This window comes from Muntiacus reevesi, chromosome 21, assembly GCF_963930625.1.
Source record: "Muntiacus reevesi chromosome 21, mMunRee1.1, whole genome shotgun sequence".
In the NCBI taxonomy this organism is placed as follows: Eukaryota; Metazoa; Chordata; class Mammalia; order Artiodactyla; family Cervidae; genus Muntiacus; species Muntiacus reevesi.
The window spans coordinates 42,611,534-42,638,337 of NC_089269.1; the positions used below are offsets into that span (position 1 = coordinate 42,611,534).

A 26,804-nucleotide genomic window follows, 5' to 3' on the forward strand; every position below is an offset into this window, starting at 1 on the left:
TAGTGTTCATCAAAAGGATACATATGACATTAATTTAATAAAAGGATATTTGATTTGTATTTTTTATTTGGAAAATGACATTTCATTTCATTGTGTGAAGATGCCCTTAGGTTTCTAATATTGCACATAGCCAAGAAATGTATGTCCCTCAAATGAGATTGCTTTTTTAAAGGATTAATACTGGCTATTTAATAGGCCCTCGGGACTAATGGCAAAATAGAAAACTCATTGTACTGTAACATTAGAATAAAATTCATCAAAGACTGGATTTTACAGTCTTGTTCATATTACTTTCAAAACTGATGGCACGTACTAGAATGTTACACATTGGAAATGTTAAGCAATTAAACCACAAAAATCTGTTAAAATTTCTTTAATAAGGAATGAAAGAGAAGTGCTAAAAATATAACAAAACCTTTCTCAGAATCTGGTTTAGTTTAATACGGTTTACCTTTTCTCTCTTTTTAATTCTAAAAACATTATTCTTAAAAACCTATGATACCAAAAAAAAAAAAAAAAAAAAAAACCCAACTATGATGCCACAGGGGCTATGTGGAAACTGTAGTGGTCACTCAGTTGGGCAGAGAATGTAAAATTGCTCTAAGAAAAAGCTTTTTAATTAAAAAGAAAAAAAAATCTGATAGTATATTCCTGGAGTTTCCACACAGAACCATGCACACTTTTACTTTTATTTATCTTTTGCATTTTATTTCTATATGTTTTTAAATTGGAGAATAATCACTTTATAATGCTCTGTTACTTTCTATAACAATGTGCATTAGTTCTATGTATACATATATCCTCGCCCTCAAGAGTCTTCCTCCTACTGCGCCCCACTACCCCCCACCCCCGTCGCACACCTTTAGGTCATCACAGAGCACTAAGCTGAGTTCCCTGTGGCATACATCAGGTACCCATTTATTTGCTGCTGTTTAGTCGCTGAGCCATATCTGACTTTTTCTGACCCCAGGGGCTGTAGCCTGCAAGGCTCCTCTGTCCATGGCATTTCCCAGGCAAGAATACTGGAGTGGGTAGACATTTCCTTCTCCAGGGATCATTTCCTGAACCAGGGATTGAATTGGGTCTCCTGCACTGGCAGGCAGATTCTTTACCACTGATTCACCAGGGAAGCTCATCTGTTAAATACATAGTACTTTTAATTTTAAAACAAAATTTGTTTATTTGGTTTGATCCTCAGGTTAAAAAAAATGAACAGAATCCAAGTGAAAGAGACCACAATAAATTAAGTATCCTAGTGAGAAATCATCTCTCTGTTAATGTTCAATTTTAGGAATTTGGCATCATTCAATTCTAGTAGTTTCCCCTGGTTGCTCAGTTGTGAAGAATTCACCTGCCAACGCAGGAAACATGGGTTCGATCCTTGGGTCGTGAAGATTCCCTGGAGAAGGAAATGGCAACCCATTCCAGTATTATTGCTTGGGAAATCCCATGGACAGAGGAGCCTGGTGGGCTATGGTTCATAGAGTTGCAAAAAGAGTCAGACAGGAATTAGTGACTAAACAGCAAAAACAATCCCATTAGTTAAATTCAGTATACAACTGTGCATATTTACTGGTAATCACACAACCTGGTTTCTTGTTTTAAACATTTACAATTTATATTACACACACTCCAGTTGAAAAGGAATTTTCACAGCTAAGGAACAAGATCTCTGCTTGGCTTCTTAGCTAAAAAGTCTTGGCAAGGTAAACGGCAGCACCGAATTCATTTGGGACTCTGCAGGCATCGATCCACTGGCTCTTAGGTGGTCTTTGAGAGGACTGTCTTATTCAAATTACCTCATTTTGCAGATGAGAGGAAAAGAACCCGGGTCAAGTGGCTTGCCCACAGAGCCAGTTGGCAGTGCAACTGGCCTGAAAATCTGGACCTCTGGACTCCAATCCAAGTGTGGTTACTCAACTCACTGTTTTTTTAAAGTCTGGTCAAACTGGGTTACTTGGCCAATTTCTCTTTGGCTTTTATAAAAGTGGATTCACTTTTACACCATAAAATAATGTTGCGATCTACGATGTTGTCAACAGAACAATAAAACCAGACTTAAATTAACTAGCAAGTCATATAAAACAGTTAAAAATGCATTCTATTGCACAGAATGGAATGCATGGTAAACACAAAAGAATGCATGACAAACAGTAGCATAAAGTCATGATAGAATTCTCTCTCCTGTAAGTCTCATGTTAAGGTTGAAGCTGCTGCAGATGTTTTATGATGCTCTCAGAAACTAGGTTATTCCTGTATTTCTGCACTGGGGCTTCCCTGGTAGCTCAGTGATAAAGAATCCACCTGCAATGCAAGAGAAAGGTTCCATCCCTGGGTTAGGAAAATCCCCTGGAGAAGGACATGGCAACCCACTCCAGTACTCTTGGCTGGATAATTTCATGGACAGAGAAGCCTGGCAGGCTACAGTCCACTGGGTTGCAAAAGAGGTGGAGATGACTGAGTGACTCAGCAACGTCTTTCTGTTCTGCACTGCATCCTCTGTGTGTTGGCTTTTCTCATCATGCTTTGTGATCACGAAATAGCCACAGAATTTTAAGAGTTTATATCCAAGTTCCAGGCAGGAACAGGTCAAGGGATAAAGGTCTTCTGTTTGGTTTTTTTCCCTGTTAAAGCTCTGTTGTTTCACGTGGGAAGGACATCCACCCAGTATCCACATCCCATCCACCAGAGCTATGTCATCTGACCACACTGAACTGCGAGGGCGTTTGCAAACAATAATTCTGGTTGAGCACACGGTCTCCACGAATGAGGAAAATCTGGAATTCTTTTTGAAAGGAAGGATTAGGACTGAATATTAATCAGGCAAATACAGAGTCTCCCACAACATGAAATCTGAAGACAGAAATGTATTTTTCAGTTTCTTTACGTTCCTTTACAAAAGACAGATGATTCCAGGAAGACGATAGAGAGTAAAAGTACTATAACTAAAACCAAAGGGACTGTGAATCCCGGCACGTGGAGGAAAGGTGGGCAGGGTGTTAAAGCCAAGAGCGGAATTTCTCAAAACCCAGTCTTCTACTAAAGTTTTGAATAGCAGTGGGACTGAACAGATCGAACAAGTTTCCAGAACCACATGTACGTTCTTCAAGACAGACATCTCAAATGAATAAATGGTGTTTCTATGAATTCACAAAGATTAAATTGGTGTTAGGCTAGAAACATTTCAGGTCTTTGGATTTCTGCCCAAGGTGTAACCTCCCTTCCTTGTCTCTAAGGAGTTAAAGGAAAGGGTGAGGGAGAATTCTAGCAATGGGATTCCTGAAAATCGGCATGAGCAAAAAGGTAAAAGAAGTGAAACCTACAAGTTTCTTCTAAACCCTCTCTCTGACTTTTCAAGTGAATGGAGCCCAGTCTCCCTTACAGACACAAATGGCATGCTGAGTGTAAGAGAGAAACAGTGTTTGACCCAGGCTCTGAATAACAATGGTCTTATAATCATGAAAGCTTCCCAGGTGGCCCACTGGTAAACAATCAGCCTGCCAACATAAGAGACACAGGAGAGGTAGGTTTCATCCCAGGGTCAGGAAGATCTCCTGGAGGAGGAAATGGCAACCCACCTCAGTATTCTTGCCTGGAAAATCCTATATAGTCCATGGGATTGCAAAGAGTCAGACATGCCTGAGTAACTGAACATGCAAGATGATGAAGAGTGCAGAAGACACAGGTTAAAAAGACAGGAACAAAATAAACATTTGTTAGCTATTTTGCAGCTTTTTAAAACCTCACAAAGGCATGAATTAATTCTGGTACTGCTCAGCAAGTGTACAATTGAAGAACTGCGTAAATAGAAGGTGGGTGGTAGAACCAGGCTTGCCCCTGTCAGTGAAATTTACAGATAAACCAGGGGAGGAGCCAGAAAGATCAATGAAGTAACAGATCAGAGTTGGAGCCATAAGGATGAATGCATATTAGGCTTAATATAGATACAGATAGTTAGCTACAGAAATATTCACACAAGCTGGACTCGACACAAATATAATGCCTCACTCTGAGAGGCACCTAAAAGCAGATGTTCTAGTAGCAATGAGCACACCCAGTGCCCAGGTCTCTATTTTTAATATTATTTTGCAAAAAAAGGAACTAGAGTCCCTTGGAGAAATAGAGGATTCTAGGATTGGGGCCTAAAACATATGAGTCCGGGGCATCTTGTGGAGAAAACAATAAAAGAGGGTATTTCAAATAAGCACAGAAGCCAAATGAATGAACTCCCAAAGGCCAAAACTGGAACAACTTGAGCAATTACATATATATATATATAAATTAATAAAGTAGTATTAAATTATAACACAAAATATAAAATGTCTATGAGTTACTAAAACTGAATAAATAAATGGGTGGTAAAAGGCCCTGTGCAGAATTCAAAATCATCTAGACCCTCAGGAGGTGGAGCAAAATTCTCTATTCCTTCCTTGTGGGGTATGCCTAGTGACTTTCTTCTGAAGAGTTCAGTACACAGTGAGGGGAAAAGAGCAGGTTTATAGTGGAGGAACCTGACAACCACTATCCCAGCCATATGATCAAAGTCAACAGTAATAGTGAATGACAGACCTTGTTGATCACAGGTCTCTTGATATGATATGATGAAAAAGGCACTCTATTTTTGTGGTCTCTCTCCCAGAAACCCATAACTCCAGGCGAAGCATAAGAAAATTCCATCAGAAGTATCCTAAAAAAATTCCTGACCACTACTCCTCAAAATTGCCAAGGCCAACAGTGAGGAACGTATGACAGACCGTCATGGAGTGCTGATGAGACCTGGCAAGTAAATGTCACGTGGTGTGCTGCAGGGGATCTTGGAACAGAGAAAGGATTTCAGATAAAAACTAAGGACCTAAATTAAAAGATGCTTGCTCACTGGGAAAAAAGTCATCACCAACCTAGACAGCATATTAAAAAGCAGAGACATTACTCTGCCAACAAAGTTCTATCTAGTCAAAGCTATGGTTTTTCCAGTAGTCATGTATGGATGTGAGAGTTGGGCTACAAAGAAAACTGAGCACTGAAGAATTGATGCTTTTGAACTGTGGTGTTGGAGAAGACTCTTGAGAGTCCCTTGGACTGCAAGGAGGTCAAACCAGTTAATCATAAAGGAAATCAGTCCTGAATATTCATTGGAAGGACTGATGCTGAAGCTCCTATACTTGTCCACCTGATGTGAAGAGCTGACTCATTGGAAAAGACCCTGATGCTGGGAAAGATTGAGGGTAGGAGGAGAAGGGGACGACAGAGGATGAGATGGCTGGACGGCATCACTGACTCAATGGACATGGGTTTGGGTGGACTCCGGGAGTTGGCGATGGACAGGGAGGCCTGGCGTGCTGCGGTCCAGGGGGTCGCAGAGTCAGACACGACCGAGCAACTGAACTGAAGGACATAAATGAAGGATGAATAAAGGACAGACTGTATTAATAATAACAGATCAGAACTGGCTCATTAACTGTAAGAAATGCACCACTAGATATTAATACTGCATTGGCCAAAAAGTTTGTTCAGGTTTTTGTTTGCTTTTATGAAAAACTGAATGAACTTTTTGGCCAACCCAATTAGGGGAGACTGGGTGAGGGGGTATATGGCAATCCCCTGGAATAGCCTCTCAATTTTTATTAAAATTAAATAATATTAAAATTTATTGAATCTAATAAAATAACACAAACTGATATAAAATTTATTGAATCTAATTAATTAACATAAATTAAAATTAAAATTTATTAAATCTAAAACTTAGAGCAATGCCTACTTAAAAAAATTTTGAAGGTTCCACATCAGATTTTGATAAGACACATCTATTCACTTCCATGTCAAGATTCTGACTTTCAACAACTGTGAAATTACTGTCAACTGAAAAGAAGTTGTGTTTAAAAGATGTTTACTTGGAGAAGGAAATGGCAACCCACTCCAGTATTCTTGCCTGGAGAATCCCATGGACAGGGGAGCTTGGGCGGGCTACAGTCACGGGGTTGCCAAGAGTCAGTTATGACTTAGCGACTAAACAACATAGTGGTGCTAGCTATACATGTCTTATAGTAGGAAAAATCTCTAAAAATTTTTCACCTTGCAAAACTGAATCTCTATATTCACTGAATGACACTCCTGCTTTTTCCTCTCCCTAGCCCCTGGCAACTATCATTTTCCTTTCTGCTAAAGAAAAAATCTTTTTGAAAATATAAGGTAATTTTAACTTTTTCATTTTTTTTTTGTTTTTTTTTTTCATTTATTTTTATTAGTTGGAGGCTAAATACTCCACAACATTGCAGTGGGTTCTGTCACACATTGACATGAATCAGCCATAACTTTTTCATTTTTAAGCTTCATTTTCATATACTGGAGAGGGTGTGGAGAAAAGGGTATGCTCTTGCACTGTTGGTGGGAATGTAAATTGATACAGTCACTATGGAAGATAGTATGGAGATTCCTTAAAAAACTAGGAATAAAACCACCATATGACCCAACAATCCCACTCCTAGGCATATATCCTGAGGAAACAAAAATTGAAAAAGACACATGTATCCCATTGTTCATTGCAGCACTATTTACAATAGCTAGAACATGGAAGCAACCTAGATGTCCATGAACAGATGAATGGATAAAGAAGTTGTGGTATATATACACAATGCAATAGCACTCAGCCATAAAAAGGATCACATGTGAGTCAGTTCTGATGAAGTGGATGAACCTAGAACCTATTATACAGAGTGAAGTGAATCAGAAAGAGAAAGATAAATATTGTATTCTAACACATATATATGGAATCTAGAAAAATGAAGAATTTATATACAGGACAGCAATGGAGAAACAGACATAGAGAATAGACTTATGGACATGGGGAGAGGGGAGGAGAGGGTGAGATGTATGGAAAGAGAAACATGGAAACTTATATTGCCATATGTAAAACAGAGAGTCAACAGGAATTTGCTGTATGGCTCAGGAAACTCAAACAGGGGCTCTGTATCAGCCTAGAGGGGTGCAGTGGGGAGGGAAATGGGAGGGAGGTTCAAAAGGGAGGGGCTATATGTGTACCTATGGCTGATTCATGCTGAGGTTTGACAGGAAACAAGAAAATCCTGTAAAGCAATTGTCCTTTGATAAAAAATAAATTAATTTAAGAAAAGGATAAAAAAATTCAAATTGTATATATTTTAATAAAATTTTATCTTAATATTTTAATTCTTTAGACATTACTTTCAATAGAACACAAATTATATGAAAAATCTTGACTGTAATGTCTTAATTAGTGATTTGGTGCAGTGAAGGCAAAAGAAATTTTATGGAATATATGATTTTTTATGAAAATAAAAGATCTTTACTAACACAGGCTTCTCTTCTACGACATCTAAAATAACTAGACAGAGCTTAGTTTTAGATTTTCCTAGCAAATTTTCTTTTTCAATAATTTGTGCATGGGTGGCATTTAAGTTCCTGTAAAAACTTTCAGAGTTTCTGAATAATCACACATTTATTAATTATAAAGGAAATGCTTTTTAAAACTTTTAAAAAGATTTTCTTTTGATGTAGATCATTTTTAAAGTCTTTATTGAATTTGTTAGAATATAACTTCATTTTATGTTTCGACTTTCTGACCAAGAGGCATGTCATAACTTAGCTCCCTGACCAGGGATTGAACTTGTGGCTCCTGAACTGGGAGGTGAAGTCTTAACCACTGGGACCCCCGGAGAAGTTCCTATAAAGGAAATTCTTTGCTTTCCAAGTTTAACCTGGTCTTAGAAATGTAAAAGTCACTGATCAAATTCAATTCACATTTACAAATTAGAAATCTGAAGTCTCATAGGGATTCGCCTAGTTAAAAAAAAGAGAATCAGCTTCAACTTTGGACCTTGACTCTAAGTAATGCTCACTATTTCAGCAAAGTATTACAGTATTTCATAAATTCTGAATCATGCCTTTCTCACCAAACCACCCAAGATTAGTTATGTGTTTTGTTCTGTTGCCTCTTTTTTAATGGAGTTATTACTCATATTCTTGATTTTATTAATAATGGATCTTCTTATTACTCATATTTATAATTACCCCAACATCAAAGATACGATTATGAAAATAATCTTTCCAGGTCAGGGGGTTCTCAAACTCTAAGCTTCTTCAGAGTCACTGGGATGCTTGACTGGACTGCAGATCCATCCCCTTCTGGCCCCAAGACCTGGACTGGATCCGTGAGCGGGGGATGCGTGTGAAAACACACGTCCCCAGAGGGATTCAGATTCAGGCGGTTCATGGACCACACTTTGAGAGATGATTTGGAACAGAGTTTCTCAAGCTTTAACCTGTCCTTGAATCACCTGGGGATCTTGTTAAAATGCAGTTTCTGATTGGACTAGTCCAGGTGGGGCTGATTCAGTTTTTATAACAAGTTCCCAAGTGACTGGATTCAGCTGTTCCTTCAGGTAGCATAGGTCTACTTAACAGAATCCATTATAACTAATCTTATTAAGGTGTTTTTGTTTTTTTTAAGTCACAGGTTATTGCATTATAGAACCCTTTTTGGAGTAGCTTTTTCTTTTTAATGGAGGCAAAATACACATAACATACAATTTACCATCGTAACCATTTTTTAAGTGTACAGTTCAGCTGCATTAAGTACATTCACATTATTGTGAAACTAGTTTCCATAACTGTTTTCATGTTGCAAAACGGAAACTCTATACCTATTAAGCAAGTCCAGTCCCCTCTCCCCCAATCGCCATGTCAGAGATGGATTCCTGTGCATTCTCTCAGCTCAGACTTCTGTTCTCTCAATTTCTTTAACCCAGTATAACACAGTTTCTATCATTTCAACAATGTAATCAATGTAAAAAGTTAATACTAAGACTGCCTACATTCACCACCACCCCCGCTGCCAAGACTAACTCTTTGATATTTGATGGGTATATTCCACTTATAGCACACATCACTTTGAACCAGAATATCTCAAGCACTCAATAGTCAGTGGTCACCATGGGGCAGACTAGCTTAGCATCAAGTGTTTGAAATCAAGGCTACCTTTGAAGGAATAATGAGTGGAAAGGGGACAAGTTGAGGTTATAGGGGAAACTAACTCCAAAAGAACAGGTCTAAGCAGAAATAAACATAAGACTGAATATACTGGGAAGACTGTATGCATAGTTCTATATGCCATCACAATATCATATATTTAATCACTGAAAGGGATATTAAATTTGTTACTATGGTTAACTCTGTTTACCAGCAAACATCAATTATAATTTGTACTCATGATCATGCAATTAATTCAAATGCAGAAATTTAAATAAGGTTTCCTTCATATCTATTTATCATTAGCCTAGTTCAGTCTTCTAAATTTTTGAGAGATGACATGAAAGGCACATACTAAAGAGATATCCTGTTAAAATCTCTATTTCATCTCTTGAAAATGCAAGTATCCTCACTGGTTGCTTCCTCCCAACACTTCTCTTTCTTTCTGACTTTTTAAAAAATTCCATAATTGATGGGTTTTAAAGATGCAATTGATTGGGGTTATATCACGGGGCTTTTAAAAACCCACATAATTGACAACAAAATACCAATCGGGCTGATGCTTGAGGACACAAGAGAACCACCAGTGATCACCAAAACCTTAAATTATACAGAGAAGTAAAAACATACAGTGTGTTTTGTCCACACACCTTACTCAGAAACCTACGTGTGAGACAGGCTATAATCAAAACAGGAAGAGGCATTTTCACAGATAAACTTCTCAACAAAGTTATGGACTGTCATTATGAAGCCTCTGACTTGCCCCTCTTCCTGGCTGATCACCATCTGGCCTCGCTTCAACGATATCCAAGAATTCTTTTTTCAAGGTCAGCAGCAACAAATGCTTGACTGTCTTCTCAGCCCTCAGATCAGCTGTCAGTTCTCTGCCATATCACTTTCTTCCTTAAGTTATGTCTTCTCAGACAACATTTGTCCTCCCACTCTCTGTCTGAAGCTAGTCATCCTGTCCTTCTCATCGACTCCTCTCTGAACAACTGATTACAAAGGAAGACTCTGTCCTCAACTTTCTGCTTGGACTTTCTCAGATTTATCAGTCATGCCCGAGGATTCAACAGCCTCCACAACTCTCCATGGTGACCTACAGTTGCCAGTTCCATTCCTTTGCTGGAAACCCACACGGAGAACATTGCTTTCAGCAACTGTACTAGATTAGAAGCAAATACCAACTGACCATCAGCTCCTGGAACTGTACAATACTGTACAAAGAACAATAAGCAATTCCTTATTGGGCCAAAATCTATCTTATGTGGAAGCAAAAGAAGGGAAGAGAAAACCATTCAACTATTATTTTCCACATACAATTCATTTGCTGTTTTACAACTTATGATTTCAAGGGCAAAAGTGAAAAGTGTTAGTCGCCCAGTTGTATCCGACTCTTTGTGACCCCATGGACTGTAGCCTGCCAGGCTCCTCTGTACATGGAATTCTCCAGCCAAGAATGCTGGAGTGGGTAGTCATTCACTTCTCCAGGGGATCTTCCTGACTCAGGGATCGAATCTGGGTCTCCGGCATGGCAGGCAGATTCTTTACTGTCTGAGCCATCACGGAAGCCCCATGTAAAGGCTTTATTTAGAATATCACATTTTCATAACTTGTTTGTTGGTATAACAACTTTAGTAGTTCAAGTCAAGGAAGACAGAGAGATCACACATTTAACCTATCATGATGATGCAGTATCTAGCTCTTCTTTACGGCTGGAACTCAGCAATTTGCTTCCTCCAGTTCTGCTGGGTATTAGAGCATCTTCCTTGAATCTCTGTTACTTTGTGAGGTACCGTGGTTTTTGAACTCTCATGGTCACATTTCTGTGACTTGTGCGAGGCTCTCTTGGACCCCAATCGTTCCTGCTTGGCCATGACACGTTCCCTTCATACCTGCTGTAAGTGATCTCAGTTACCCTGTCCTTTCACCTGGTAAACCCTAGAGATGGGCTCTCATTCACCACGGCTTCACTGTAGCTCTCAGGTGGCACCCTGACGATCCTGATAAGGCTGGACAAGGCCTTTCTTATCCTTTCTTTGATAAAACCTTTCTTTGGAAGATGTCAGAGGACCCTGGGGGCCAACTTCTTCAAGGGGACGCTCTACCTCACCTGTTTCATCAACTTCCTCTCCCAACTCCAGAGTCTTCCGGATCCTTGGGAAGCACAACGCTCAAGGGAGCGCTTTTTCCCCAACTAGCAGACTCTTAACATTTGAAAAGGTGCTCAGGCCTTCCAGCTTCCTGCCTTTCACAGTCTTTTCCATCTTTGCACACTTTTTGAAGTTCTCATCGTGCACTTCTTGTTCAACCTCATCATTGACGATCACGCCTTCTTTCGGTTTTTCCCAGGATCCCTTTGCTTTGGAGTCTGGAGGTGACTCTCCACCCTCTCACACCCTCTCACACCCTATCACTCTGGGTAGTTTCATCCACTTTGTTGACCTGGGAGAGCCGGGTCGGGGAGAGAAGGCACCTCCCAGGGTAACCATCACTCTCCACCACTTCACCTTCATCCGGGTTCTTTCCCATCACTGACACCACCTCGGTTCCTGTTCTTTCTTCCTTTTTAAAAATTCTTTATGTATTTGTGGCTGCCCTGGGTCTTCGCTGCTGTGTGCAGGGTTTCTCCAGTTGCAGTGAGCAGGGACCACTCTCCAGTTGAGGTGCGCGGGCTTCTCCTGTTTCGGAGCATGGACCCCAGGGCACTCAGACTTCAGGGGCTGCAGCTCGTGGGCTCTAGAGGGTGATGCCTTCGGTAGTCGTGGCACATAGGCTTAGCTGCCCAACAGCATGTGGAATCTTCCTGGACAGGGGTTGAACTCGTGTCCCCTGCATTGGGAGTCGGGATTCTTAACCACCAGACCACCAGGGAAGTCCAATACCACCTTCTGATGAAGGCTCGGGAGATTTCTAAGACTGTGCATCATATGACTTTCAGCATATTGAGGGAGCTCCAAAGGGTGATGCCTGCTGGCAAGTTGGTTGTAGAACCTGAGTCCCCTTTCCCATTATACTCTGCTTCTATTTTGTCCCAAAATATTTATCACCGATTCATGTCTCTATCCCCAAGGGCTGTACCTCCACTCCAACTATCCATATTCCTGAAGATGGATCTCAGATCATGTCACACGTACAAATGTTTCAAAATTCAGAATTTCAGTAAAACCATTTCCTGAGTATAAAACACATCGTTCTAGCCCTCCGCTCTCCTTTCCATCTATGCATCTGCTCGTCATGACCCCATGTCCTGGGCTCTTCCTCACTCACTAAGGTGAGCAGAGGAGTTTCACTGGCTTCATTCCATTTTCCTGCTGGTCTGTCCTACTACCCTTGACACCTTATTCATCCTCGGGGCTTACAACCAGCTACCACTCCATGTGTTGTCGATGCCCCGACTTGGCTGTTCCAGCCAAAACCTCTTCTATCTGGGAGACCCCTTGACACCCAATTGCCACACTGTGCCCCTTGGGAGCATATTAAGTGCCTTCTGGATTCTCTTGCGTCTAGCCTAGACCTGAAACGTCTAGTTTTAGGAGACAGTGGGGGTGTCTCCTAAGAATCAGAGGAATACATGTCACCCTGTAATTCAGGGATGTTCTAATTCAAAACTTTCCAGAAACAAAAGTTATATCCTTAAAAGATGCAAAACTATTCGGGGCAAGAGGAAGTAGATAAGCAGAGAATGACGCAGAAAAAAAGATATCACGGCATTTAACAAAAGAGCTAGCCAGGAAGTATCTAGGATGCGGTATTTGGAATTAGCACAACCTTTCACTGGCATGAGAACACTGCTCTAAATTCCCAGGGCTTTGTTTAAGCATAACAGAAAGAACTGGAGTTCTGTCATTGTACTCAAATCACGACCTAGGGAAGAGGGACACAATATCTCACAGAATTTAAAAAAAAAGTATACATGATTCATCAAATTCTTCAATAAAAAAATGTTTTAGAAATTACCCAGTCCTGAATCATCCTTCAAAAATCGCATGGTCTTTTCATTGGGGATGGATCTGGCCAAATAAGAATCTCTCCCTCAGTTACCATTCGACTGTGGACTTAGGAACTGCCACTTAGATTTGTAAACGAGGCTTAGCTTCATTACTGTAGGTCAGTTTGCCAGGGCTCACTGCTCCCGAGAAAACTGAAAGAACTGAATTTCTGGACTTCCAAGGAAGAGGGCTTGCGGCAGCAAATTACTACATACACCAAAAGGTACATCATGAACTGTTTAGCAGAGAAATTGGAAAATCCTGATCTCACTCTCTAATCCAGTCTCATGATGGTGGTGTCTAGGTTTGGCCTGTATCTGAGTTCTGTTTCATCTGCTGACTTGTTGTTTTTTAGTTGCTCATGTCTGGCTCTTTGTGACCCCATGGACTGTAACCTACCAGGCTCCTCTGTTCATGGGATTCTCCATGCAAGAATAATAGAGTGGGTTGCCATGCCCCCCTCCAGGGGATCTTCCTGACCCTGGGATCAAACTCGCGTCTCCTGCACTGGCAGGTGGGTTCTTTACCACTGAGTCACTTGAAAGCCCCACAGCTGATGATGCTCACAAGTAAAGGCAAAGAAATTACTGTGGATCTCTATGGTAATGGAACATAAAGCCCATATTTTAACAAATAAATAATGGACTTGATAATAAGGGGGTACTGGAATCTGTTTAAAGATACTACAAAAACCCTGGAAGGGGGGGAGCTAAGGTCAGTTAAAAGATATGTACATTTTAAAACTATTCATCAGCATCTTCCTCAATAATTAAGTATCACAAAACTATTTCCGTATTGACCAAATCCCCCGTGTCATATAACAGAATGAGGACAAGGCTATTCTTGAACCTAGCAATTTTATCACTGCAACTTCAATCATGGATATAAATGAAAATTTCTGCTCACTTTGCTACTTTTCTGCTTGACTGAATTTTGTAATGAAAACGTCTGTTCCTTTCTAACAGAGTACAGGCATCATTCAGATTCTACTCACCAGGCAGAGGGTGAATGCATTTGTTTAGATACAGGATCACTTCAATATGCGTCACTACACGCTACAGCCCACTTAGGGATGCTGCAGTTTAAAATGCTCCTAAGCAATAAGGCAAAGGCATCAAATGAAGATGCATTCAGGTTTCAAACATTTTTAAGCAAGTTCTTCCCATCCAAACACAGCCAGCCCTGCCATCCTTTCCTGGCTCCCCTCAACTAGAAAGCAGTGGAACTCTGCCAAAGCTCATTCCGTTACCTAAACATCTTCCGGGTCAATGGTCCATAGTCACATGACAACTCCATCTTCAGCTGACCTCTCCAGGGAGCAAATATTTTGAGGAGCAAGAATTCCAGGCATGCAAAAGCTCAGGCTTTGAATCAAAACTAAGTCTGAACAAGCTTTTCAAAGGAAGGCCTTGTTGCACAGAAAAGGCACACAAAACGTGTTTGAAGAAGGCAAATCTCTCATTTGAGATTTAACATTGATAAACGAGGAAATTATATATGATTAAGGCTTTCAAATACAGCAGTAATTTCAGGGTATCTCTCATTCCAAACACTACAGCTTCTGTCTTTCATTCAAAATTGTAAAGATGATTAAAAAGTAGATCAAAGGAAAATTATACTTAAGGTCTCAGTTGTTTTAACCTGGAAATGTTGTGGTTTTGGGAAAATGCTGACGAAAGACTTGATTTTTGGTAAGAAGAGTTGGTTATCGGAATCATCTAAGAAAAGTATAAGTGATTTGCTATTTTCTGGCCCAAAGCAGGCTTTCTAATAATGCAATCAGGCTAACAGGTCATTGGATTTACATTATATAAAGCTCCAGGTGACCCACTTAACAGTTTAATGTAGTGTGTACTCAAGGTAACCTTTCCACAAGGCAGGTAGGCATGTCTGCCTTTCTCCTAGTCAAAAGAAGTATAAGATTGACTCTTGGCTTGACACCCTTCCCATTCACGCTATTACATGATATTTCTAGATGTTTCATTTTTGATTGATGTTCAAACTGTGTGGATATTTCAAAGCCTTAGCTTTTAAATTTCCCTAACAAAGGAGTTGGCTGTTTATACAAAGCCTTGCCTGCATGCTCATTCTAGAAAACACCTAATTTAAAATCTATATACAGAAGGTTATCTCTTTGGGAAGACGGGGCTGATGTACTGAAAAGTCAACTGTACACCAAGTCAGTACAAAAGATATCTTAGTAACAGTTCTCATATGCAAATGAACACTCCACTATTTGCTGTTGCTTTTCAGTTGCTAAGACATGCCTGACTCTTTGGGGTCCCACGGGCTGCAGCACACCAGTCTTTCTTGTCCTTCACTATCTCCCAATGGTGGTAGTGGGTTAGTCGCTCAGTTGAGTCTGGCCCTTGTGACTCCATGGACTGTAGCCTTCCAGGCTCCTCTGTCCATGGAATTTTCCAGCCATGAATAGTGGAGTGGGTTGCCATTTCCTTCTCCTGGAGTTTGCTCAAATTTATGTCCATGAAGTCAGTAATGCTATCTAACCAGCTCATCCTCTGCTGCCCACTTCTTATATGGGTTTTCTTGGAATTCTGAGCACTTGATAAGACTATCCTACCATTTTTGAATCATTCAGGCAGTTGGTTAATTAACATAGTACTACATTAGGACTGTTTTTCATGCTTTGCTTCTAGATGATATAATTTTCTTCTTCCCAGGTATAAAATCTTAGGACAAATGGAAGATCTCCTCACAGCATAATATGGTAATTCCAACATTGATATCACAACGGTACAAAAAATATATTTTGTAAGAAATTTAAGTTAAAATATTGAAAAATGTTTTGTAAAGTCAAATCTTACGAGAGAATTTGCTTGATTGCATATCTTTATTTCTTTAAAAGGTGTGAGAAATGACTACGTAAGTATTTCCTAGAGATGTAAGTTTGATTCATCTTATTCTTACATAGAAGTTGTCATTAACCTGCAGAAAAGTCAAGAAAAACAAAACAACGAAAGCCCTTGATGATGGTGATAGCCCAGGATGAGGGGGTACTTTTGCATAAACAGCTATGTTTCTGCATTAAACTCATTCAAATTCAATTAATTCCTTTGCATGAAATCAAGAGTCCAGGAGCCATTAAGAAAAGCTGAAAACAATCTTATCTTTTGCCTCAAACAGATTTTTATCCACTAAATAAATGATACAACAAACCAACAGAGAAAAATAAAAGATGCATATCCCATGCTTATGTGTTCTGTGTTTAAGATGCCCAAATCCATCACTTACTGATAAGGAAATCTCATATAGATCTTAGAGGAAATGTCCATGAAAACTCAAAGCCAATACTCTGCACAGCATTAGCAATATACTGCATGCTCTTGCCCTGAAGGGACAAAGCTAATTACCAAGATTCTGGGAGTCAAAGCAAGTCTGATGACCGGTAAGTACTTGGAGGCCTGGCCTGGATTTAATAACTCAGGATTCATTAAGCCAGGCCTTTGGGAAACCAATGCATTGATGAGGTTTCCTAGTAAATATACTGTGAGAAAATGAACAACCCAGGAGGACTCATATAAACATCAGTATTGAGAAGGCTGCAGAAAAAATGAGCCAGAGGAAGAATGGGAGTCAGCAGAGATTGACAAAGGCTAGAGCAAAATAATGGTGTGGGAAGAGGCAGTGAGCAACAGGGTTAGATACTGCTGAGACGCCGAGAAGGACAAACAAATGTCTGAGCCAAGACCTCATTCACCGGAGTTGAAGGGATGGATGCTTGACAACAGCTGACTGGAGGAAGGTGGATGCTGCAAAGATAAAATAGGAATGACTGACTGGCATATTAAGAAGTACAGCTGTCAATGGGCAGAGCAAGGGTGGATGTCAAAGACCCGGGATTACGTTACTGACATGGGGACCCAGGGGTCTCTGATGGACAGGAAAATATGAGAAGGCTAAAAATTGCTGATATAGCAAATGAAATAAAGGGCCTACTGACCAAAGGTCATAATGAAGCTAAAGATCAGATACAATGAAGTTAAAGAAGCTACTGAAGATAATTTGTGTACTGGTGTTGTCTGTGCTCAGCTGTGTCTGACTCTTTGCAACGCCATTGACTGTAGCCTGCCAGGCTCCTCTGTCTACAGGATTCTCCAGGCAACAAAAATGGAGAGAGTTCCCATTTCCTTCTCCAAGGGATCTTCCTGACCCAGAGATCAAACCCGCGTCTCCTGCGTCTTTTGCACTGCCAGGTGAAGCCACCAGGGAAGTTGCTATGTGCGCTGCTACCATGCTTCAGTTGAGAATTTGGACTGAAAATTTGCAATGAGAACCAAGAATAGAAAAAGAAAAATCAGCTAAAGTTATTTAAATGGCAAAATACAGGATAACTTCTTGGCAGACTGCACATTGAGACTATGTATTAAATATGCTTAGAGAATGCAGAGTATCATAAGCCCTGAATAACAAGTAATTTCACTTTCAATAAAGCCAGAGGAAAGAGTCACATGATGCACTCGCAGAAATCTAGCAACCTAGAGCTGATGAAGCTATCATACAATAAAGAAGAGGATCTTCAGTGACAGCCAAAAAGATTCCTCAAACCCGAAACAAGGTTGGACCATATTCTGCCAAAGTAGTTAAGACTGAAGGGGAAGATTTAGGGGAATTCCAGCTGGGTAAGATTTTTGAAAATACACATACCCCTAATTAATAAATCAGTAAGAAGGTCGAAATTTTAGTGTCATGAGAATATTTAAACCTCTATAAGGGGAGTAATTAATATCTATACATCAAACACCTACTCAGTACCATATTCACCTCATCACTTAAAAAAGGCATTTCAATATGATAGGAATTAATGATTAGTTTACATACAGATTATCCTAACTCTTAAGATACAACATAAAAATCTGAAATAAGCTTTTAGATTTCATTACCATTATAAATGATACTTAGAAGTGGGCTTCTGTTCAAATAATCATTTATTATTAGAATTAAAAGCTAAAGATAAGGACACTGTCCCCAAAGAATCTCTTATTTCTGAATTCAGATGCCTCTGATAATATGGGTGTCAACCTTTAAAATATAACAGCCAGTTATTTTACTAGCAAAATGAGTTTATTCAGAAATACCAGAGGAATTGCAATTTGGGATAATTAAGCTATAGCAAAAATCAGGCTAGCCTGGCAAATGAAGGAGAGGAAGATTACTTTATACAGGAAAAGAAGTTAGGAGTGGCTGATCTAAACAAAAGACCATTGAAGGAAAATGGAGCTTTCAGGGCGGGGGATGCCTTCTCATTGGCCGAGTTGCAGAGTCCTCCATTGGCTACGCCTATTGTTGGGCCAGGAGAAAATCTTTCTTCCTCCTGCTGTAGTATCAGATATTCCTGCTCAGAAATGTAAAGTTGTGACAGGTGGTGTGTGCATGAGAGCTCCCACTTCAGGGATGCCTGACTCCACTTTATTTTTTAAAATTTAATTAAAATTTTTTTTTATTTCATGGACTAGTTGCACAACATGTGGTAGATCTTAGTTCCCTGACCAGGGATCGAATCAGCACCTCCTGCAGTGGAAGTTTGGAGTCTCAAGCACTGAACCACCAAAGAAGTCCCCTGACTCCATTTTATTTTATTTTACTGAGATTTGAAAAGAAATTTTGTTTTTTTAAGTAAAAGATACTTTTAAGAGATTCAAAAAGCAAATTCCCCAAAAAGGAGAAAATATTTGCCATGCATGTTTCCATAGAAGAATTCCTATCTAATAAATCCTAAAAATTAAGGAAAAAAACAACAAACTGTTTTAAAGAAATGAGTGAAAAACTTATGCAGGCTTTTAACAAAAGAGGATATCCAAATGGGTGAGTAAGCTCATAAAAACTATTCAAAGTTATAAATCATCAGGAAAACACTAATTAAAACCATAATGGAGGGTCAAGGTGAGGGAGGGATCTGATTCTATCTTAAAAGAGGCTTTCTTTTATTAATTTTTATACTATCTTTAAACTAGATATGTCTAGGTTAGACCCTGTTCCTCAGAAACAAGAGTTTAATGTTCTCTAATTCAGGTTCAAAAAAAAAACACCACCACCAAAAAAACCTTAGTTTCTACCTTTTCTGAGATTCTTATGTTACTTCTTGGTTGTTAAATAAAACCTGTTCTTCTTCTATTGATCAATATTTATTCCTGTAATCTTGTAGATTCATTTAGGCAATGTGAAATTGTGGTTTTATAACCTTGGTCTTCCTAGTGATTAAGCTATTCCTTCTTTAAGTTTTCCTTCCTTTAAAAATATTCAGCTAACTCCTCAACTCATTCATTGAATATGCACTTATTCAATGTACCATGACATACTTAAAACTCTGGAATTATGTTTCAGTGAATGAAACAAAAATTTCAGTTTTCAGAGAGCTAACTTCTCTGCTTAAAAACAGTTATTTTCAAAGTTACAGGCACTGCAGGAAAGCCTTCTTAGTCTTCAGCACCACATATTGTTTATTCTCAATATTGCTCTAAGATTATTCTTTTCCCTCAAAAGGCCCTCAAATCCTCTAATTTAAAACTTTCTCCAACCTATTACTTTCTTATGGATTTGCTATTTAAATTCAAAAGACGTTGAGGCACTAAATGAATAAGTTACTAGAATTTATGGAAACATTACTCCAGAGTGTAAGGAGTTTTTCCTCTAATCTAACTGTACCATCTATTTAAAGAACTGACATAATTAAAGGCTTAAAACCACATTGGCTGTTCAGATATTTTTCCAGACACCACATAAAAGAAACAATCAAATGAATTCAAAGACTTTGTGAATAAAAATGTGATTTCTATACTATGCCAACATTCAGCGAACAAAGATCATGGCATTCAGTCCCACCACTTCATGGCAAATAGATGGGGAAAAAGTGGGACAGTGACAGGTTTTATTTTCTTGGGCTCCAAAATCACTGGGGACAGTGACTATAGACACGAAATTAAAAGACGCTCGCTCCTTGGAAGAAAAGCTACAACAAACCTAGACAGTGTGTTAAAAAGCAGAGACATCACTTTGCCAACAAAGGTCCATCCACATAGTCAGCTATGAATTTTTCTAGTAGTCATGCACAGATGTCAGATCTGGACCATAAAGAAGGTTGAGCACTGAAGAATTGATGCTCTAGAACTGTGGTTTTGGAGAAGACGCTTGAGAGGCCCTTGGACTGCAAGGAGATCCAACCAGTCCATCCTAAAGGAGATCAGTCCTGGGTGTTCATTGGAGGGACTGATGTGGAAACTGAAACTCCAATACTTTGGCCACCTGATGTGAAGAGCTGACTCATTGGAAAAGACCCTGATGCTGGGAAAGATTGAGGGCAGGAGGAGAAGAGGGCAACAGAGGATGAGATGGTTGGATGGCATCACTGACTCAACAGACATGAATCTGAGCAAACTCCAGGAGATAGTTAGAGACAGGAAGCCTGGTGTGCTGCAGTTCACGGGATCGCAAAGAGTCAGACATGATTTAGTGACTGAACAACAACAAATACTATTTCAAACTCAAGTAATCAACAATCTTAGTTCTATTCTAACTTGCCAACAATATGTACCAATACTACCAACACAAACTATGGTCCCCAGAACACATTATGCCTTAGGATCCACAGCCTCCCTTTCCAGAAACCTCCATTGTACACTCCAGTTTTACCTTCTATTTTTATAGCAATCCCTGGTAATTACCACCTGGTAATAAAGCAAATCATTAACTGGAATTAGAAATTTCAACACAATTGTGTTTAGGAGAAAACTTCTGGGGAAGAGGGGTGGAGTTCTGATAATGCTGGGCTTGGGTCCTTGAACAAACACCTGTCGTGAAATCAGCAGAGATGACCAGCATGTTTCCAGAGTAAAAACAATCACAACTACAAACCTCTACAACATCTAACACAGTGGAATTCTGCCCTACATTGTATAAAATAGGCACATATATACAAAGGTAATTTTATAGAGAAAGAGTCTTAAGTTTCACCCGAGGAGAAGCAAACATCTTCTATAGTTGGTACACGATATACAACAAGCTCGGCTCTGTGAAATCACCGTTTAACTCTACCCAACTCAAAGTAAGCTAAATAAGGACACCTCTAACACTAGTTTCACTCACAACTTCTAATCTTAAAAGAAAATTTCTAGATTGACAATAACGCCTGCAAGCCTACACCCAACTTCTTCCTGCCACAGGCCAACCTGATAAATTTCTCTGTAGCAAAAAGAGGTAATAAAAATCATTTAGCTGTGTCACTACAGAGTTTATTGCTGAACTCTGTACTTAAATAGTACTGAGTTAACAGGATCCAATAGTATTTTCTTTGCTTCTCCCACTTCCAGTCTTCCCTTTGTGAAGGTGAGTCCATCCCTCCCCTTCCCACGTTCTTCCCAGGATACTTCTATCACGTCTCTGGCATCTGTAACTGCCTCCAAACTGCTCAGACCTGGGGAATGGCATCTCCTTTCATCTTACAACTGTTGGCTATCTTTTAAATTTGGCTTTTTGTTTACATAAAGTTAATCCTCGCCCCGTTTTTCTATTTGCCTCATTTTCTCTGCACCCATCAGTACTGCATCTTTCCTGAAGTCTGTAACAGAACTCCACAACCACTCTTAAGTACAGGCAGGCCCATCAGTGCTATTTTTGCCCTGGAGCCCTCCTTCCTGGGATGCGCCCCATTCTCCTCCAGTCTGGACTGGCTTCTATCCAGACCGCTGCACACCTGTTGCCCTGGGACTTCTCTTCACCATCAGGTTTCACAGCTAAAGCCTGAAACTCACTGATGGGGGATTAAAAAAAAAAAGGACCCATTGCATCACCAGCAAGAGCTGAAACTTATCAAGGGATATAGCAGAGAGGGAAAGTTTAATGAAGCTGCTTGTGACTAGGGTGATAAAAAAAATAAAGATAACAGAATTTATTTCTAGACTCTATATTGAGAGCTTGCTGTGCTGAGTACTAAAATTTGAACATGTCATCATATCCTTTAATACTGAAATTGAAATACAGCTTTACTTGGGCTTCACAGGGACTGTCATCTTTATGACATTTCTAACATTCAGGATTTTTTCTTTCTGTGCATACTTTATGCCTCAATGCTTTATGGTCAATTCTTTCATGATATACAAATATGAAATTACTTTTTAAAAATGTGCTAAAACACCTCAGAGAAATTATTTCCCCAAATTTCACTTTACTACGCTTGAAATAATTAACCTTTCCCTTTCTAAGAAATATAGTTATACTTTATAATGGGTACTATCCGGAGATATTATAGAGATATGCTGTCCCTAATTCACAAGATCAAAACTAAAATTCTTTTAAGTTCACAAAAACCATTTCTCAGCTCTTTTCCTAAAGAAGAAATTCATCAAAAATTTCTTATACTTTGTGATGGCATTAAGTCCATGTCTAATATATTTTACATATTATTTATAAAAAATTTAAAATGTATTTAGCTCATTAAAATATAATGGAAATGATGACTTTGTGGCATACTCTGAGTTAACTAAGTGAATTCCATTTTTTACACTGGGTTTAAGCTACTTTCCTGTCCTAGGAAGTATAACAATACTTGTCTGTACCATTCTATGACTGTTTCTGACATATTCTCCTTTTGGTTACAGTTATTCGTGTGGTATAAAGCTAAACATGGTGCCCTAAATCCCCCCAGATCTTGTACAATTGTCATATACAAGCTATATTTTCCACTATAGTCCTTTGAAAAGTTATTTGCTAGACAAAACAGTAAACAAAATCAGAAAAGATCTCAAATGTGTTGTTTTGGGAAATAACATGATGAGAATTGAGTTGTAAACACAAAAAGGAAATTCAGTTTCCTTTCTCTATTGTAGGTAGAAAGTGATGGTAAGCAGCAAGCCACTTAAAAAAGATGTTCCCAGAGTGCGAAGAGAACTTTGATGCAAGTCCATTTCTTTCTTGATTCCCTATCATAATCACTTCAACTCAGTCACACCAGGAAAAGTCTACGAGGAATGACACAGCTTGAGGTTAAAAGCTGGAAGCACTATGGTCTAGCGTATTAAATTTACGTTAAAACAGTAAGCCAACAATTTCCAAGATGAAATTATGCAGATGTAACTAGGAAGCAGCTGTTTACTGGTTGGCACAGAAAAGTAAATGTTTCCAGACCATCAGATCTGATATGATAGTACTGATTCCAAATACATAGAGAAATTAAAAACTCAAAAGATCCTACATCCACTCTAGCTGATGTGTTCCTAAATCTAAAGGCATTTTTGCTCTTTGTAAATAAGGTAGGTGGGTAGGTTTAGTTGCAAAGTTGTGTCTGACTCTTGCGACCCCATGGACTGTAACCCACTAGGTTCCTCTGTCCATGGGATTTCCCAGGCAAGAATACTGGAGTGGGTTACCATTTCCCTCCCCAGGGGATCTTCCTGACTCAGGCATCAAACTGGAGTCTCCTGTAGTACAGGCAGACTCTTTACCGATTGAGCCACCCGGGAAGTTACTTTTTAAATAAAGTAGGTGAAAATGTGACCATGTGAAATTTAAGTTCCATGTGACTTTTAAACTTTCTTGGATGTCAGCATCTGCCTGTCTCTTTATATAAATGGAAACAATCTAAAAACATAGAAAAAAATAAAAGCAATAAAAACAAAATATACCTTTCATGAGTTAAGCTGCTGTTTATAAAAGCAAACAGTAAATTATCGAGGTCATAACTTACTTGTACCAAGAACCTCTAATAAGCTCAACTTTAAAAAATTTCATATCCCATTATCTCTCGGAGAGAGTCACAATACATATATACAACTCAAACAGTGCTGGTATTTCATATAAAAATGGGAACCAAAGCAGCAGATGATTCCAGAGTTTCTACTCATCTTTTTTTGCTTATAATTGAATTATTAGCCTTTCCTGGACAGTGGCAAATGCAGAAAAACATCAATTTCAATAATGGATGTATGACACCAGGAAAAGCAGTAATCCAAATGGAAAGGAGTCAAACATTTTGCAAAGGAAATATTCGCTTTGAATAATAATGATGTGCTTGAATCCTGTATGAGATAATTAATAAAATGTTCAAATGACTAAGACAGATCTTACCGTCTGGTGCCTGAGGCATAACTAAAAGCAAAGCGTGAAATGAGAAAGCCAGCTGACTCCCAAGAGAAATCATCTACTCCATGGAAAGAAAAGTGACAACAGCAACCTAATACACTTTCTCCATCTAGACAAGGGATACAAGACACTGTGGAGCAGGGATGCCCATGGCAAACACATGGCTTAGAGAAAAATAACCCAGTGTAGCACTTACCCTGCCCCTGATAAGACGGCCAGGAAGGTTACATGCTGAGCGTGACAGGCATTTTTCTCTCTTCTAGCTTTGTTTTGAATTTTAATATGCTTAATATTAAAGACAATCTTCTTTTGCTTTCTAGGTAGCACCTGTCTGAGAATTAACTTAAGTAAAATAATGTCTTTCGTGTAAAGGATTTATTTGGATACAGCCAGAAATTTTAGATGGTACTTATGATAATGCTAAACAGTAATTCTTTATTCAAGCAGGAAGTAATACACAAATGTTCCCATGTGCTCAGTCGCTCAGTGGTATCCAACTCTGTGACTCCCTAGACTGTAGCCCTCCAGGCTCCTCTGTCCATGGGATTTTCCAGGCGAGGATACTGGAGTGAGTTGCCATCTCCTCCTCCAGGGGATCTCCCTGACTTAGGGATTGAATCCATGTCTCCCACATTGGCAACCAGAGTCTTTACCAGTAAGCCACCTGAAATTGGAAAGACTAATGCTGAAGCTCCAATACTTAGGTCACCTGATGGGAAGAGCCAAGTCATTGGAAAAGACCCTGATGCCGGAAAAGATTGAGGGCAAGAGGAGAAGGGGGTGGCAGAGGATGAAGTGATTGGATGGCATCACTGATTCAATAGACATGAGCTTGGGCAAACTCTAGGAGATGGTGAAGGACAGGGAAGCCTGGCGTGCTGAAGTTCATGGAGTCAGACATGACTTAGCAAGTGAATAACAAACAAAACCTGAGAAGCCCTGTATATAAGAAGGTTGCCTATCCCTACCATAAAGTGGAAGCCTTATCACATGAAGAGAACCATGGCGTTTCTAGGGACATGGCTGTGGCCTTTATGAGACATTTCTACAGTGGGACTTTTTAAGAGTTAGTTATTGCCTCCAATTTATAGTTTTTCCTCTATGATTTGATTTTATAAATCAGGGGGTTATTGGCTCTAATACCATTTTCTGCTGATACTGGAAGGAATGGTGGATTGAGAATCAAAAATCCTTGGGCGTTGGTCCTGATTTTACTGCTAAACTGATGTGTGAGTTATTGCAAGAAATTCAATCTTGCTGACTTTCAATATTTGTACCAGTGAAGTGAGACTGAAAACTCCAACATCACCTGCATCACAGAATAAGTATTTCCATGGGTGCCCTATGCAAGTACAAAATGTTTGATAACCTCTCTGTGTAATGGATGTTAAATCTAGGCAGGCAAAAAGAGGGACGGAAAGAAGAAAGGAACAAAAGGGAAAGGAAGGAAGAAAACTGGACAAACAATATTCAGAGTATTGGGACCATGCAGTATGAATGGAATTTAAAAATACATAAATCACACACGTTTTTCCAATCCTTTTCCCGAAAACAAGACTCACTGTGCATATTCATTGGGGTTATACATAACACTTTTTGTAATACTTTTACTTAAAGAATGAAATTTTGCGTTTTGCAGCACCATGAATAGATCTGGAGGGCATCAATGTTAAGTGAAGTAAGTCAGACAGATCAAGATAAATACTATGTGATACCAGTTATATGTGGAACCTAAAAGATACAACAAACCCATGGATAAAACAAAAGTGAAGGAGACTCACAAATAAAGAGAACAAACTAGTGGCTACCAGTGGGTAGAGGGAGAAGGGAGGGACACTATAGCGGTGGAAAAAAAAGGGGTTGTTACAGGATTATATGAAATCATGACAGTGAAACTTCTGAAAATTGTAAAGCACTGCAGAATTTCCCTGGTGGCTCAGGTGGCAAAGAATCTGCCTGCCATGTGGGAGAGCTGGGTTCCATCCCTGGGTCAGGAAGATTCCCTGGAGAAAGGAATGGCAGTATTCTATACCAAGGCTCCAGTATTCTTGCCTGGAGAATAACATGGATTGAGGAGCTTGGTGAGTTAATAGTTTGTGGGGTCGCAGAGCTGAACACAACTGAGCAACTAACATTGCTACTACAGAATTTAAAGAATATTTTGTTCAATTTGAAAAATTAGGGGAAAAAAAAAGACTTATGGAAAATTTGCCATCACCTAGGAGTGAGGGAGTACCTACAATCCTTAATTCTAATCTAAGCTCAATAAAAAAGTTGGAGGCATCATATGTTCCACTTGTCATGGTCATGTTAAAGTCTAATTTTGGGTTCACTAGAAAAATACCAGGGATTCATAAAATGAGAAAACATGATAAACGATTCATACAGGCCAGGCACCTACTAGAAGTATATAATGATCATCTAGTCCCATGAGTAGTCAAGAAGAGGTATTGTTGATGTGCTAATTTAACACCAGATACTATGCCAGGCCTGGGAAAGTGGCTAAACACATCATAAGTATTGTCTTCTGCAATGAGGAACAAGGAAACTCTTCAACTGCCAAATGTTTTAGAATCTGGTTTTGCATATTTTCTTTATCATAAATCCACCAGATGAAACCTTCATTCACTGGAGATTAGCCCAGTTTTCTGTTAATGTCTCAGAGTGTGTGCAGGCATCTACAGGAATCGGTAGGTTCTCACAGTGTTCACGTTTGAC

General features: G+C 39.3%; 1 protein-coding gene across 6 annotated transcripts in view; it reads right to left on the minus strand.

The window, feature by feature from the left end:
• Positions 1-26,804, minus strand: part of APP (amyloid beta precursor protein) — a 285,965-nt gene that overhangs the window by 169,817 nt on the left and 89,344 nt on the right. The window lies entirely within an intron of this gene.